This window comes from Camarhynchus parvulus, chromosome 1 (assembly GCF_901933205.1).
Source record: "Camarhynchus parvulus chromosome 1, STF_HiC, whole genome shotgun sequence".
NCBI lineage: Eukaryota > Metazoa > Chordata > Aves > Passeriformes > Thraupidae > Camarhynchus > Camarhynchus parvulus.
The window spans coordinates 100,003,623-100,016,969 of record NC_044571.1 but is presented as its reverse complement, the minus strand read 5'-3'; the positions used below and the strand labels follow the sequence as shown (position 1 = coordinate 100,016,969).

The following is a 13,347-nucleotide window of genomic DNA, read 5'->3' as shown; positions in this document are numbered from 1 at the left end:
CCGAATCTCATCCCATCCCTCGCCCCGGGGTAACTCTGATGCAGGGCTCAGCAGAGAAAGTCTTCCCCGCCCCCCATCCTATAGGATACTGCAGGGGGTCCTACCCAGCGTCTCGGATAGGGAGGGACCCTCATCTTGAGACCCTTTATAGAGTCTGTTCGCCCCCACCCTCCTGTATTAACCCCTTATCGCCTTCAGTGAGGAATGACACCTCCTCCCCTCCCCCTGGCCCCCGGCCCGAGATAAGGATTTCGGGATGCTGCCCCTACCCCAGTGGCCCCAGGGAATCTGCACGGAGGGTGGACATGCTCAAGCTGTCACACGATGGCCACGCGCCACACAGTGAGGAGAGGGATATCGGCAGCGTGACAACCTCCATCCCTCCCACTCCTCCTCCTCCTCCTCCTCCTCTGGGCAGAAGAGAAAGTTCTGGTCTGGGGGAGGATGGCCTGCTCTTCCTCCGGATCCCGGGACTCCCATGTCCCCAGGCACTCCCGTGTCCCTGCCACCCCTGTATCCTTGCTCCTCCATGTTCCTGTGTCCCTGCAGTCCTGTGTCCCACTCCCTACCCAGGCACCTCTGTGTTCCTGCACTTCTGTGTCCCTGTCCCCAGGGTGCCCTTCAGGGACAGGGTGCTCCAAGGCTCGGCTGGGGGTTTGTAAAGAACTCCCCGCATGGTCTCTGAACCCTCGCTAGGACAGGTCGTGATAAGGAAATGCCACCTCAAGGCAGGGGCCAAGCTGGGTAGGGTTAGGGACACTCTCCATGCTGCACGCTCCATCTTACTCCCTGCTCCCTGACCCCCGGGATGCCGGGCCGGGGAGCCCGGGGGAGGCTCAGGGTGGCCCATGGAGCCCGAACATGAACAAGGCTCAGGGTGGGCCGGGGTGCCCACGGGAGGCTCAGGGCGGCCCGGGGAGCCCGAGGAGTCTCCGGGTGGGCCGGGAAGCCCGGAGAAGGCTCAGGATGGCCCATGGAGCTCTGAGGAGGCTCAGGGCGGGCTGGGGAGCCTGGAGGAGGCTCAGGGTGGGCCGGGGAGCCTGGAGGAGGCTCAGGATGACCCATGGAGCTCGAAGGAGGCTCAGGGTGGGCCTGGGAACCCGGGGGAGTCTCAGGGTGGCCCATGGAGCCCGGACGTGGACAAGGCTCAGGGTGGGCCGGGGTGCCCGGGGGAGTCTCAGGGTGGCCCGGGGAGCCTGGAGCAGGCTCAGGGCGGGCGGGGAGCCCGGAGGAGCTCAGGGTGGGCCGGGGAGCCTGGAGGAGGCTCAGGGCGGCCCGTGGAGCCGCGGGGCCATCTAGCGGCCAGAGCCACCAGGAGCTCCCGGCCGATCCCGGACCCTGCCGCAGAACCCCGGCCGCCGGCTGGTCCTGCCCTGCGGGTGACACGGGGCCACGGGCGTGTCTCGCCGGGGGTGGCCCAGGATCATGGATACCCCTCAGGGCAGCGTCTCACAGCGCCCATCTTTCCGGCTAGGACACCACCAGAGCCGCCAGATCAGGCTGTGGAATCCCCTGCTCTGGGTCACCCTGCTGCAGGTGTGACCAAGTGCCACCCCAGCCTGGACAGGTCCTGCTGGCACGGATGTGGGTCCGGGGATCCATGAATAAAGCAGGTGGGAATAGCAGGTTCCCTGTGGGGCTAACAGTGGGAACACCCCAAGGAGCTGGGTGCTGGCAGGATCCACGTCCTGCCACCTGGCACAACCCTGTCACCAGAGCCACCCACGGGGCAGCCCACAGCCAGCACAGCTGCCCAGGGAACACAGAGGCATTGCTGGGCACAAGGACACAGCACGGAGCTGTCCCTCGGGCTCGCCCAGAGCTGCCTGGGGACAGGGGGTGGGACACAGGGGTGCAGGGACACAGGAGCTGCAGGGAAATGGTGGGGAGGGGCTGGGGGACAAGTGGTGGGACACAGGGCACAAAGGCCTGGGGACAGAGAGGGAGACACAGGTACAGGGACACAGGGAAACGGGACATAGGGACATGGCAGTGTAGGGACACAGGGGAGAGGGGAATGGGGCACAGGTGCAGGGGTGCAAGGGTGCAGGGACTTGTGCTGCAGCACCACCGTTGCATCCATGCATCACTGCTCATCTCCCAGTCAGTCCCAGGGTAATTATGAGCTGATCCCTGGCTTTTCTGTGTGCCCCAGGAATGGCATTCCTTGGATGGGAGCATCACAGCAGTCAGATGGACACACACCCAGCCTCAGAACCCAGCCCTGGAGCTGCTGGGGAATATCTGTAGGTGCTGAGGAGAGGCAGCAGTGTGGGCTTCCTAGCTGGGCTTCCCACATTTCCATCCATCCTGTAGTTTTCCCTTGTTCCTGGCCTGGAGTGGATCAATCAATTTCTGTGCCTCCTGTCTTCTCCTGGGAACTGGGGAGCAGCCACACCGCATCCCATCTGGAGGGCGTCTGATGGCATCAGTGGGAATAAAGTTCATGCAGGCAAGTAAATATTAACCTTTATTCCATGGTAATGGAATATTCCACACCAAAGACACTCACATAAACCCCACTCCAGCTTTTTCCTGGGAGGTGCTGGCAGCAAATGGTATCAAACTCCCAAAGTTGAAGATTTTGGGGGGTTAAGGCGCAAAGATGAGCCTTCACACCCTGCATAACCCTGAAATCCCATTTCTCCCCATCTCTGCATCCTGGGAGCACTGGAATGAGAGAGCAGGGCAGGAGGGCAGCATGGCTGGCTGTTCCCAGCTGGGCTAGGACTGCTGTGAGCCATGTAGGATCAACAGTGCTCCACTAAACTGTGGCACCAGTATGGACCCAGGGCCAGATGCTGGCTCTGGGGAGGCACAGCACAGCATTGCCTTCTGGAGCATCCCTGTCCTCTGGGGAAGGAGGGGACACAGTGGCCAGTGCGGGTGGCACATGGGGCTGGGCTCCTGCCCACAGAACAGAGATGACTGAGACTCAGTTGAGCCTGGGGGACACAGCCACTAACGGAGCTGCCGGATCCGTGAATGAATTGGGATGTTATTGTCTGGAGCTGCTTGCACAAGGTACACTGACAGCTCTAAATCCCACCAGAAATCAATCCATCTGCTCTTCCTCTCTGCACTAATCCCCACAATGGCACCCAATCGATATCCCATTTACTGCTCTGTGGTTTCCCCATGGATAAATTCCACTCAGTGTCCAGGACAGAGCTACAGTGCCTGAGTAGGGCAGGGAATATGGCAGGGCAGGGAATGCTGTGGGACAGGGAATGCTGTGGCATCCCTCACCCGAGCAATGCCAGGCACAGGCTGGGGGTGCTAGGAGGCTCCATGGCATCAGGTGGGTTCACTGCATGGACCTGCTGGGAGCAGCAGGAGAGTTGGGAATGTGTGGACACAAGGAAGAGCTGAATGATCTCAGGCTGGGCAGGGATGGGGTGTCCTGGCCCCAGTGCCCCAGTGGGGATGGCCCCCAGAGGTGCCAGCTGCAGAGACCTGGTGGCATGAGGTCTGGGGGCTTGGGCTGTCATTGGATTCAAAGCGGGATAACAAAGGGATGAGGAAGGGATGAGGACATCCTGCACCCTTCAACATCTTTATAAATTACTTGGACACAGGACTGGAAGTTCAGACTAAGCAAGTTCACAGACAATAAAAAACTGGGAGGGGCTGCTGACAAATTGGAGAGTTGGACAATTGCCGAGTGTGTGAAGTTCAACAAGGATTCTGGATCTGGGATGGGGCAACCCCAGTATACATACAGACTGGGAAATGATTTGCTGGAAAGCAGTGTAGTGGAAAGGGACCTTTCCATGACAACAGCAAGTTGAACGGGAGTCACATGAGTCACACCCATGTCCTGGGGGCACCAGGCACAGCATCCCCAGCTGAGCAAGGGAGGGAATTGTCCTGCTCTGCTCTGCACTGGGGCAGCCTCACTCGAGCGCTGGGGGCAGCTTTGGGCATCACAAAGTAAAAAAGACATTAAAGCCACTAGAGAGAGTCTAAAGAAGCACCGTGAGGGTGGTGAAGGGCCTTGAGGTGAAGATGTATGAGGAATAGCTGAGGTCACTTGGTCTGTTCCACCTGGACAAGAGGAGACTGAGGGGAGAACCCACTGCAGGTACAAATTCCTTGTGAGGGGAACAGGAGGGGTAGGCAGTGACCTCTGCTGTCTGGCGACCAGTGACACTCCCGAGGGAATGGTCTGAAGTTGTGTCGGGGAGGTTTAGGTTGGATATTAGGAAAAGATTCTTCACTCAGAGGGTGACTGGACACTGGAACAGACTCCCCAGAGCAGTACCAAGCCTGACAGAGCTCAAGCAGCATCTGGACAGTACTTTTGGGCATGTGATGTGACTCTTGGGGAGGACCAGGAGCTGCACTTGATGCTCCTTGTGGGTCCCTTCCAACTGAGTGGGTTCTGTGGAGCGGTGACGAAGGGACAAGGAAGGGCCAGGCTGATTAAGTGATACTGCTGATGAGTGAGTGATGGAGCCCTTGGAGGGTCTCTGTGGAGACATTTCAGAGCAGGGCCGGGGTTGGGGGGCCACCAGCAGCCCACAGACACGACAGGGCTAATGAGGGAGACAGATGGGATGGCAGAGCCCTGCTGGCCCCACTGTGGTGGTCAGGTCCCTGTGGGGCTGAGACAGCTCTTGGCTCTGCTTCCACACCTCTCTCCCCATTCTTTGGCTGCTTTCCCAGCTGGCTCAGACAGTCCTCATGGACAAGCCCTGGGCATGGTGGCCACCAGCATCTTCAGCCTGGCTAGTGGGATTTCCTCTCCTGAGTTGCATACAGCCTGTCCCATGAGATTGTCCTGTGTGGGCAGGGACAGAACATCCTCCCACTGTGCCCTCAGAGGGGTGAGGGAGAGGGGGTATCCATAGGGACAGCCTGCATCCAGGGATTGGCATATGCCATGGTGAGAGCATGTACCCAGAGGGACAGCATGTGTCCAAGGGGACAGCGTGTATCCAAAGGGACAGCATGTATCCATCAGGGCACTGTGTATCCATGGGGACAGCATGCATCCACAGGGACAAGTGTGTCCATGGAAACAGCCTGAATCCCGGAGGACAGCACGTGTCCGTGGGTGACAGCCTGGACCCAGAAGCACGGCGTGTGTCCAGAGGGACAGCCTGCTTCCAGGGTGACAGCATGCATTCATGGGACCAGCACATATCCAGAGGCACAGGTGACATCCTGGGGCACACCCTGTGTCTGGAGGGACACGGCACACCTGGGGACAGCATGTGTCTCGAGGGAGAGCAGGTGCCTGAGAGGACAGCACGTTTGCAGAGGGACAGCATGTTTGACAAGGGACAGCACATGTCCATAAGGACAGGGCTTGCCTGGAGGAACGGGATGTCTCTGGAGGGTCACATGGATTTTGGGGAAATTATGTGCCAGAATGAGAGCGTGCAGCAGGAGAAGGGACAGTGTGTACTAGGGGTACAGCAGCCCAGCAGCCCCAGGACATGCAGTGCCATGCCACTATTCCAGGTGGCCCAGCAGCAATAAGGAAGATCCCAGCCCAGCCCAAGCATATGGAGGAGAGGAATTTACTGCCAGGTTAAATAAAAGATGAGGAGATGACGTCCACTGGCAGTGGCTATGCCACTCTGAGCTGACCCCACTCCAGCTGCAGGCCACGAGGACCTGGCCACCAGCTCTCACTGGTCCCTGCCACTCTCCTTGGCCCCTTATTTAGGGTTGGGGTTGCTGCCAGGTGACAATGGAGTGGGGTGCTACCGTGAGCACCAAGGGATCTGTTCAGAGGCAGAGAAGCAGGCCTGGTTCCCACCAGCTTGGAGACCCCAAAGGAATGTGGCACACAAGGAATAGGGTCCCTGTCCCTGCACTGGTACCTGATCCCACAGGATGACAGTGTCACTTAAGAAAGGGATGTTCCAAGCCCTGACTCCAGGGATGCTCTAAGCCCTGTTCCAATGGGTGCTCCAAGCCCAAATCCCAGGCATGCTCTGAGCCCTGATCCCAGGGGTGCCCCATGCCCCAATCCTAAGAATGTTCTGAGCCCTCTTCCTAGCGGTGCTCCAAGCTCTGGACCCCTGAGGATGGTCTGAGTGGTGATCCTGGGACACTCTGAGCCCTGAACCTCTTTTCCAGATTCCTCTTGCAGCTTCCTACTGGCATCCTCAGGATTTTCCTCCCCACTCAGCACAGCTCTCCACGTGCATCCCTTGGCACCTGGATGCTTGTTGCCATTGTCTCACCTGGCACCTGCCTGCTCCAATGCTCCCTCATTATCTCTTCTTTTAGCAAAGCAATCACTCCCCAATTTAACCTGGATTAAAGCAGCATTGCTCACTTGCTCCCTCGCTAGTTCTCTTCCAATTAATTTGTTCCTCGCTTTTATTTCCTAATTAATTCTTCAGGCTCTTTGGCAAGGAAACAACAGTGGTGCCCAGGGTCTCAGGAAGGGATCAGGATTAATTATCCCAGTGGGAATGAGCAGAGGGGAAGAGAAGCAGGGGCTTAGCCCAGGATGGGGACATGGATCTGGGGTGAGCAGTGTTTTCTGGACCACCCATAAGCATCCCATCCAAAGGAGGACCATGGGATGAGGAGCCCACAGCTTACATCAATTCCATCTTCCCTTGGGAACGTCACAGGGACAAAATCCTCACAGAAACCACTATGATGCCTCTGGGGGGGTCACCCTAGGGGCAGGTTGCAGTGGGGGCCCAAGTCCTGCAAGGGTTAATGCACAGTACAGCACAGGGTGTTGGAGCTAAAAATACTGTGCCTTTCTTGGGATTTGCTCCAATGACTCATTCCTTTCTGTAATTTATTGCTCGTTACATAATCACTTTCATTTTCAGCTGGAGAAAAATGGAATCTGTTTTTTTCCCCTTTTCTTCTGTTTTTTTCAAATGAAAAGGGCATTTTAGCACATAAGCACCAGCCATTTTCCCAGTTTCTCCTGGCATCTTCCTGGCAAAGGGCTGGCATGCTGCCGCCAGCTCCAGCCTTCATCCAAAGACTCCCAAGAGCGTGGGGAGCTCTGGGGTCTGCTGAAGAGGGAATGGGGAGTGTGAGATCTCTGGGTGCTGGGAGGGCAAAACACGCTGGGGGAGCTCAGTGGGATGTTCTGGGATGGATGGAGGGGCTGGATCCACCCTTTGTGCCCATTGCCCAGCCAAGGTGAACACCCCTGGCACTGCTGCAAGGGCACTGCTGGGCTCCAGCTGTGTCCCAGCAAACTCAGGGCTGCATCCCAGCAAGCCAAACGTGGTACTCCAGCAATTTGGGCACCACAGCCCAGCAAAGCCAGTGCTGTGTCTGAGCAATCCTGGGGCTGCATTCCAGCAAGTCCAGCTCTGTGTCCCAGCAAACCACTGGATTTGCTGCATCCCAGAAATCCCAGTGCTCTGTTCCACTGAGCCCAAGAGAGTGTTCCAGCAAGCCCAGTGCCATCTCCCAGCGATCCAAGTGTCTGCCAGCACAGCTGTCTCCACCAAAGCAGGGCAGGACACTCCAGTGGGGAAGGGGGGGCTCTGGCTCAGGCCCTGGCTGGGACTGGGATGATCTTCTGGCAGGGAGGTGAGAGCCCCACTCACTGCCAGCCCCCCTGCCACCTCCGCAGGGGGGCCAGGAAGCCTTGTGTTTGGAGCTGCAGCCTTGGAATTAACTGTGCCAAATGTTTTATTTGCGTAGAAACACAATTATGTTAATTAAAGCATATCTGTAATTACAGCACTTAGTGGCCTATAAGTGCACAAGTGACTCTGGTGACTTTAGAGAAGCTGGGAGGCTGAAGGGTGGCTTGGCCCCAGCTCCAGAGAGCTCTGTGGGAGGGAAAGCAGCAGTGTCCCCATGGGGTGACAGTGGTGACCCCAGTGCCTGGCCACTCTGCCAGGGACGGTGCAGCGAGATGGGAGGCTCAGTACCCACAGCCACATCCTGACCAAGGCACAGTCCTGCTGCTCTGGGAGAGAAGATAAAAAGAAGAATATGCCTCCAGCACCTCAGGGAAGAAAATGGGTCCCTGAGGTAGCCAACAGTGCTGGGCAAAGGGAGTTTCTCTGTTTCTGCAGGCAGCAGAGGCTAAAGAGTGTATCTGAGAGGGGAAAATAAAGGGGAAGCAGAGAAAGGTGATAGCTGGAGCAGCAGGCAACCAGCCTGTGAAATGGCTGGGGTACATCCCACAGTCTCCAGGCAAAGGGAAGGGTGGAGGTGGCATCTGTCCCCACCTCAGCAGAACCCTGGTTGTGGGCAGTGTGTTATGGGGGAATAAGGACCCCAGAGGGAACCTGGTCTGGGGCCATGGAGAGCCTGGAGCAAGGGAAGCAGCAATGGCACGGCATGGTGCTCCAGGATCCCCACACACCCAGACACCTTTCCTCCATCCCCAGAGCAGCCAGCCTCCCAGACCAGCACCTGCCAATGCAGTTTCCATCTCACCCAGCCTCCAGCAGTGACAGAAAATCCTGCAATTGCTCAGTCCAGAGCAAAACCATTTCATGGAGCCGAAGGATCCCACCCTGCACATTTCCAGGACAGATCCCAGCACAGGCACACACGGTTCAGCAACACCCTGGCATCTGCAGGCAGGAAAGGCAGGGAGGGCTGCTGAGCTGCCATGTTCCATTTGAAGCCATCAGGAGCCCTGCACAATTCCAGACCTGCACAACAATGGACAGGTGCTGCATGGCAGTGCCAGAGCAGCTGGCAGGAGCTGCGGGAAGGGCAGCGGTGGCACCAAAGCTTTGCTGGGTGGGATTTGTTTGCTGAGCAAACGAGGGGAGGCTGCTGATCCGGCTGCAGAAGGCTGAGCCCTGTTTGCTTGGCAAACACACTGCTCCGGGTGCTCCGCCCTGGAGCATCAGGTCCTATGCAAGCAGCTGCCCCCACTGCCAGGCTGGGAGAGCAGCTCCCGGGGCTGTCTGGAGCTACAGGAATGCAGCTGGCCCTGGTGGTGGGGCTAGAAAGCCTGGCAGCCCTGCAAGGCTGCAAATCCCTGTCCACATTGCAGGGCAACCCTGCAAATCCCCGTTGTATGGCGTTCCTGTAAATCCATTCCTGTTGTACAGCATCCCTGCAAATCCCTATCCCCACTCCATGGCATCCCTGCAAACCCCTAGGGGTGCCAGCAGCCACAGGAATGCAGCTGGTCTCAGTGACAGGGCTGGAAAGCCTGGCAGCCCTGCAAGGCTGCAAATCCCTGTCCCTACTGCGTGGCAGCCCTGCAAATCTCCATCCCTGTTGCATGGCATCCTTGCAAATCCCAGCACCGTGGGGACCTCCAAGCAAAGCCACCAGCACCCCAAGGGAGCCAAACCAGGCAGTAGCATAGCCAGGTGAGAGGGAAAACACACAGTTACCCTGAATCCCTGGGGAATTATCCTTGGACAAATGCAATCCTACAGATGCTGCCAACTCATCTTTCAATTGGTCCATTTGGTTGATAACTAGAGGGGGAAAGAAAGCTGCACTTGATCATGGTTCAGCATGTGTTCATCACCTACCCTTTGAGTTTGTTTTTCCTTTTTTTTCCTTTCCAGCATTGTTTTCCCTTAAAAATAGTGGGAATAGAGCAGGAGCCAGGATCTTAGCCTGTGCTTTCCATGCCTCATGCTTTCCATGAACAACAGCACCCTAGGAGCAGGGATCGTCTCCCAAGCAACACCACAGATTTCTAAGTGGATCCTCCATCTGTGAACATGGCACAAGTGGGAGCCACTCACTGGGCCAGGACTTCTTCTCAAATGATCCAAATATTCCCATGTTAGTGCAGGGAGTGGGGACCATCTGTGGAGGGACAAGAGATGACAAAGTCACTCACGCCTTGGAGGATCATTGGGGCTAGAGTGGCTCTGTCTGACACTTTCAACCCATTTCCCAGAGCTGAGTTGAGCTTTTAGCTTCCAAAGCCTCAGCTTTCCCTGAGAGGAGGGGAGGGGGCAACTGGGGATGGGGATGGGCTGTACGGACTGCCAGTGGTGGGGCTGGTGTGGGTACTGGGGGAGAGATGGAACTGGCAGAGAGATGCAGCTCAGCCCTGGGACTGGCATGGAGATGTCCTATGGAATATGGAAACAGAATTATTGAGGTTGTAAAAGCCCTCTGAGACCTTCAAGTACAACCATTCCCCCAGCACTGCCAAGCCCACCACTAACCCATGTCCCCAAATGCCACATCCACAAACCTTTTAAATCCCTCCAGGGATGGGGACTCCATCACTGTTGTGGGCAGCCTGTGCTGCACCCCTTCAGGGAAGGAATTTTCCCTAATATCCAAATTAAATCTCCCCTGGTGCACCCTTCTGGGCTGGTCCCTGGCACAGCCAAGATCCCACTGCTACTGGGACCAGTGCCGGAGCAGTCAGGCTTTTATTCCTCGACCATGCTTTCCATTAATTAATGGCTTTTCTGTGGTTGAACTGCTGGCTCCTTCTCCCCTGCCACACTGTGCCTGGACAGAGCCCTGGCAGGATGGCTGGCAGCCAGGTGCCACCTGAAAAGCGTCCCCAGCCTCGTCCTTTTCCCTGTGTCACAGTGCCCATGCTGGTTCAGGAGCTGGGATCCAACTGAGCTGCACAGGAAAGCATGGAAGCAGGATTCCCAGAGTATCCCCATGGTCCCTCCTGGGAGCACAGTGGTTCTCTGCTGTGCCTGCAGATCGGGGGCTGCAGGAGGGAGGTGACATAGCTGGGGTCCCCCCGGCCATGCTGCAGCTCTCTGCACTGTCAGCTGGCACGTGGAGCTCCCTGCAGGCTCTGTGCACAGCAACACACACCGTGCCTGACTCTGCATTCTCGCCAGCCCACGGACCTGCTGTCCCTGTCCCTGCTGTCCCTGTCCCTGCCCGCGCCGCGGGGGAGAGGGGCTTCTCCAGCAGCACCCCACCTTCGCAGAGCCCACCATCTTCACCAACACAGCACACCCACACAGCCCAGGAGCCAGCTCCCACGCTGCTCCTGGGGGAAGGAGACCTTCTTTCCATCCCTTCTTTCCATCGCTGCACAGTGGGACAGGTTGCTTTGTCTCCGTGAGGTAAGGGAGATGGTCCCAATTGGACATGGGGGGCCCCAAGGACATTACCCTGACCTCGGGGTTCCCAAACCACGTGGAGCTACTGGCACTGGGCGCCCCTCTGCCCAGCCCACAGCATGGCACACACAGCACAAATCCTGCCCCAAGCAGCTCCAGCTGTGTCCTGTTGATCTGGTAGGTGCAGGACCAGCCACAGATGCCTGACTGGGACCCACAGCCATTCCCAGGAGCATCATTTCCCTGGAGACAGTCACACCAACAGCAGCCCCCTCAGCCTCTTCCTAGGCCTCCCAGGGTTCATCATACCCAGCTCTCACCGTGAGCAGTTGTTTCCTGTGGCACCCTCTGGAGCAAGAGCTCACCTGGCTCTGCTGCTGCATCCACCTGCACCTGGTTCTGACCAAAGGAAAGCAGCACCCAAAGGGCACCTGAGTGCCTTGGTGCCTGCCCTTGGGCTGATTCTGGGGAATGCCTCTGAAGTTTGGCTGGCTTTTCCACAGGGACACTCCTCATGTCTCAAGACCTGATTTTCCTTACTTGAGCACTGGTTTTCCTCACCTGAGCTTTAGCAAAACTCCCCAGTTTTGGGGGTTTCATCCAGCAGCGTTGCTGACTCAGCATCTGTCCCACTTCCCAGTGAGGTCAAGACAGGTGCAAGACAAAACCAAAGCACATGACAGGTCCCAGAGAGCCTTTGGCTCAGTCAAAGGGGGAAAACATGGATGGGAAGGCCCCAAGGCTGTGCTGGTGGGGCAAATGGAGCATATTCTGCTGAGGGAGAATGGAGCACTGCAGCCTTTGTCCTGGCAGACCTGACATGAACTCCAGTCAAGCACTAACCATAACCATAACTAACCATCAATCTACACCTCAGCATAGCTGGAACCCTAAACTTAGACCCAGCCAAGCTCTAAATCTAAACCTAACTACGACCCTAACACTAAACTAAGCCTTAAATCTAGCTCTAACACAGACACTAAACTAATCTGAAGCATAATTCTAACCCTAGCCCTAAATCTAATCCAAGGCTAACCATAACCCCAAACCTAAGCATAAACACAAAATTAGTACTACTCCTAATACTAATCTGAACCTTAAACTTAGCCATCGACCAAACACCAGCCCTAGACTTAACCCAAGACCTAACACTACTCTTAGATCTAACCAGATTCTAAATCTTTTATCTTAGCTCTAGACCTAACCTTAAAGCTAAACTTAGCTTTAGCCTTAACCTTAAACCTATCCCTAACCCAAACACTAACCCTAAACTTGATCATAGCCCTAAACCCAGACCTAAATTTAGTCCCACTTTAGCAGTAGCTCTCACCCTCATTCTAACCCTAATCTTAGATCTACCCCTACCCTTAGCTCTGACCCTAATCCCAACCTCAGGCCCAGCTTCAGCCCCTCAGCAGCCAAAGGGAGGCCAAGCTCTACCCCTGAGGTCCTGCAGAAGGACCGAGAGGGTCCCCACATTCTACAGCTCCCGAGGATGTTCAGGCTCAGGATCCAACAACCTCCTCTCAGGAGGGGAGCAGGAGTTCCATCCCACTGCAGGACTTCCATCCCATTGCAGGACTTCCATCTGCAGGAGTTCCATCCCATTGCAGGAGTTTCATCTGCAGGAGTTCCATCCCATTGCAGGAGTCCCATCCCATTGCAGGACTTCCATTCCACTGCAGGAGTCCCATCCCATTGCAGGAGTCCCATCCCACTGCAGGACTTCCATCCCACTGCAGGAGTCTCATCCCACTGCAGGAGTCCCATCCCACTGCAGGACTTCCATCCCACTGCAGGAGTTCCATCCCACTGCAGGAGTCCCATCCCACTGCAGGACTTCCATCCCATTGCAGGAGTTCCATCCCATTGCAGGAGTTCCTGGCTTGAGCAGCTGACAATCAAATTCCTGAAAATTGCCACCACCCTGCTTGAGTCAGGAGGTCGGGGACTCTGGCACTGTTCCCCATCACTAGCACCACTTCCTTGACCCCAATTTTTTACTTAAAGCCTTCATGGCTCCCACCTGCTTTTTCCATGCAGAAAGGATGCTGCCATCCCCCTGTCTGTGATCACACTAGTAAAAAACATGAGGAAAGACCCCATTTTGGGGAAAGCAAGGGAAAACACAGCAACAGCCACAGCTTGTGTCCTTCCAGCCAGGCTCAAGCCAAGTGTTGGCTCAAGGACAGGGCTGTGGAGACATCCTCGCTGCAGGGGTAAGTACACAGGGCAGCTCTGGTGTGAGGATAAACCCCAAACCACCAAGAAGCTGCACAGACATCCCACAGCATCACCACCAAGCAGCAACATCCTGACCAGGCTGATCCATGTCACTGCTTGGCAGGGCTCCATGCCTCAGAGCCAG

The 13,347-nt window shown here is 56.5% G+C and overlaps 1 protein-coding gene across 1 annotated transcript in view; it reads right to left on the bottom strand.

Moving 5' to 3' along the window:
• PDE2A (phosphodiesterase 2A) overlaps positions 1–13,347 on the bottom strand; it is a 39,460-nt gene that overhangs the window by 21,477 nt on the left and 4,636 nt on the right. The gene's annotated exons all lie outside the window — the stretch shown is intronic.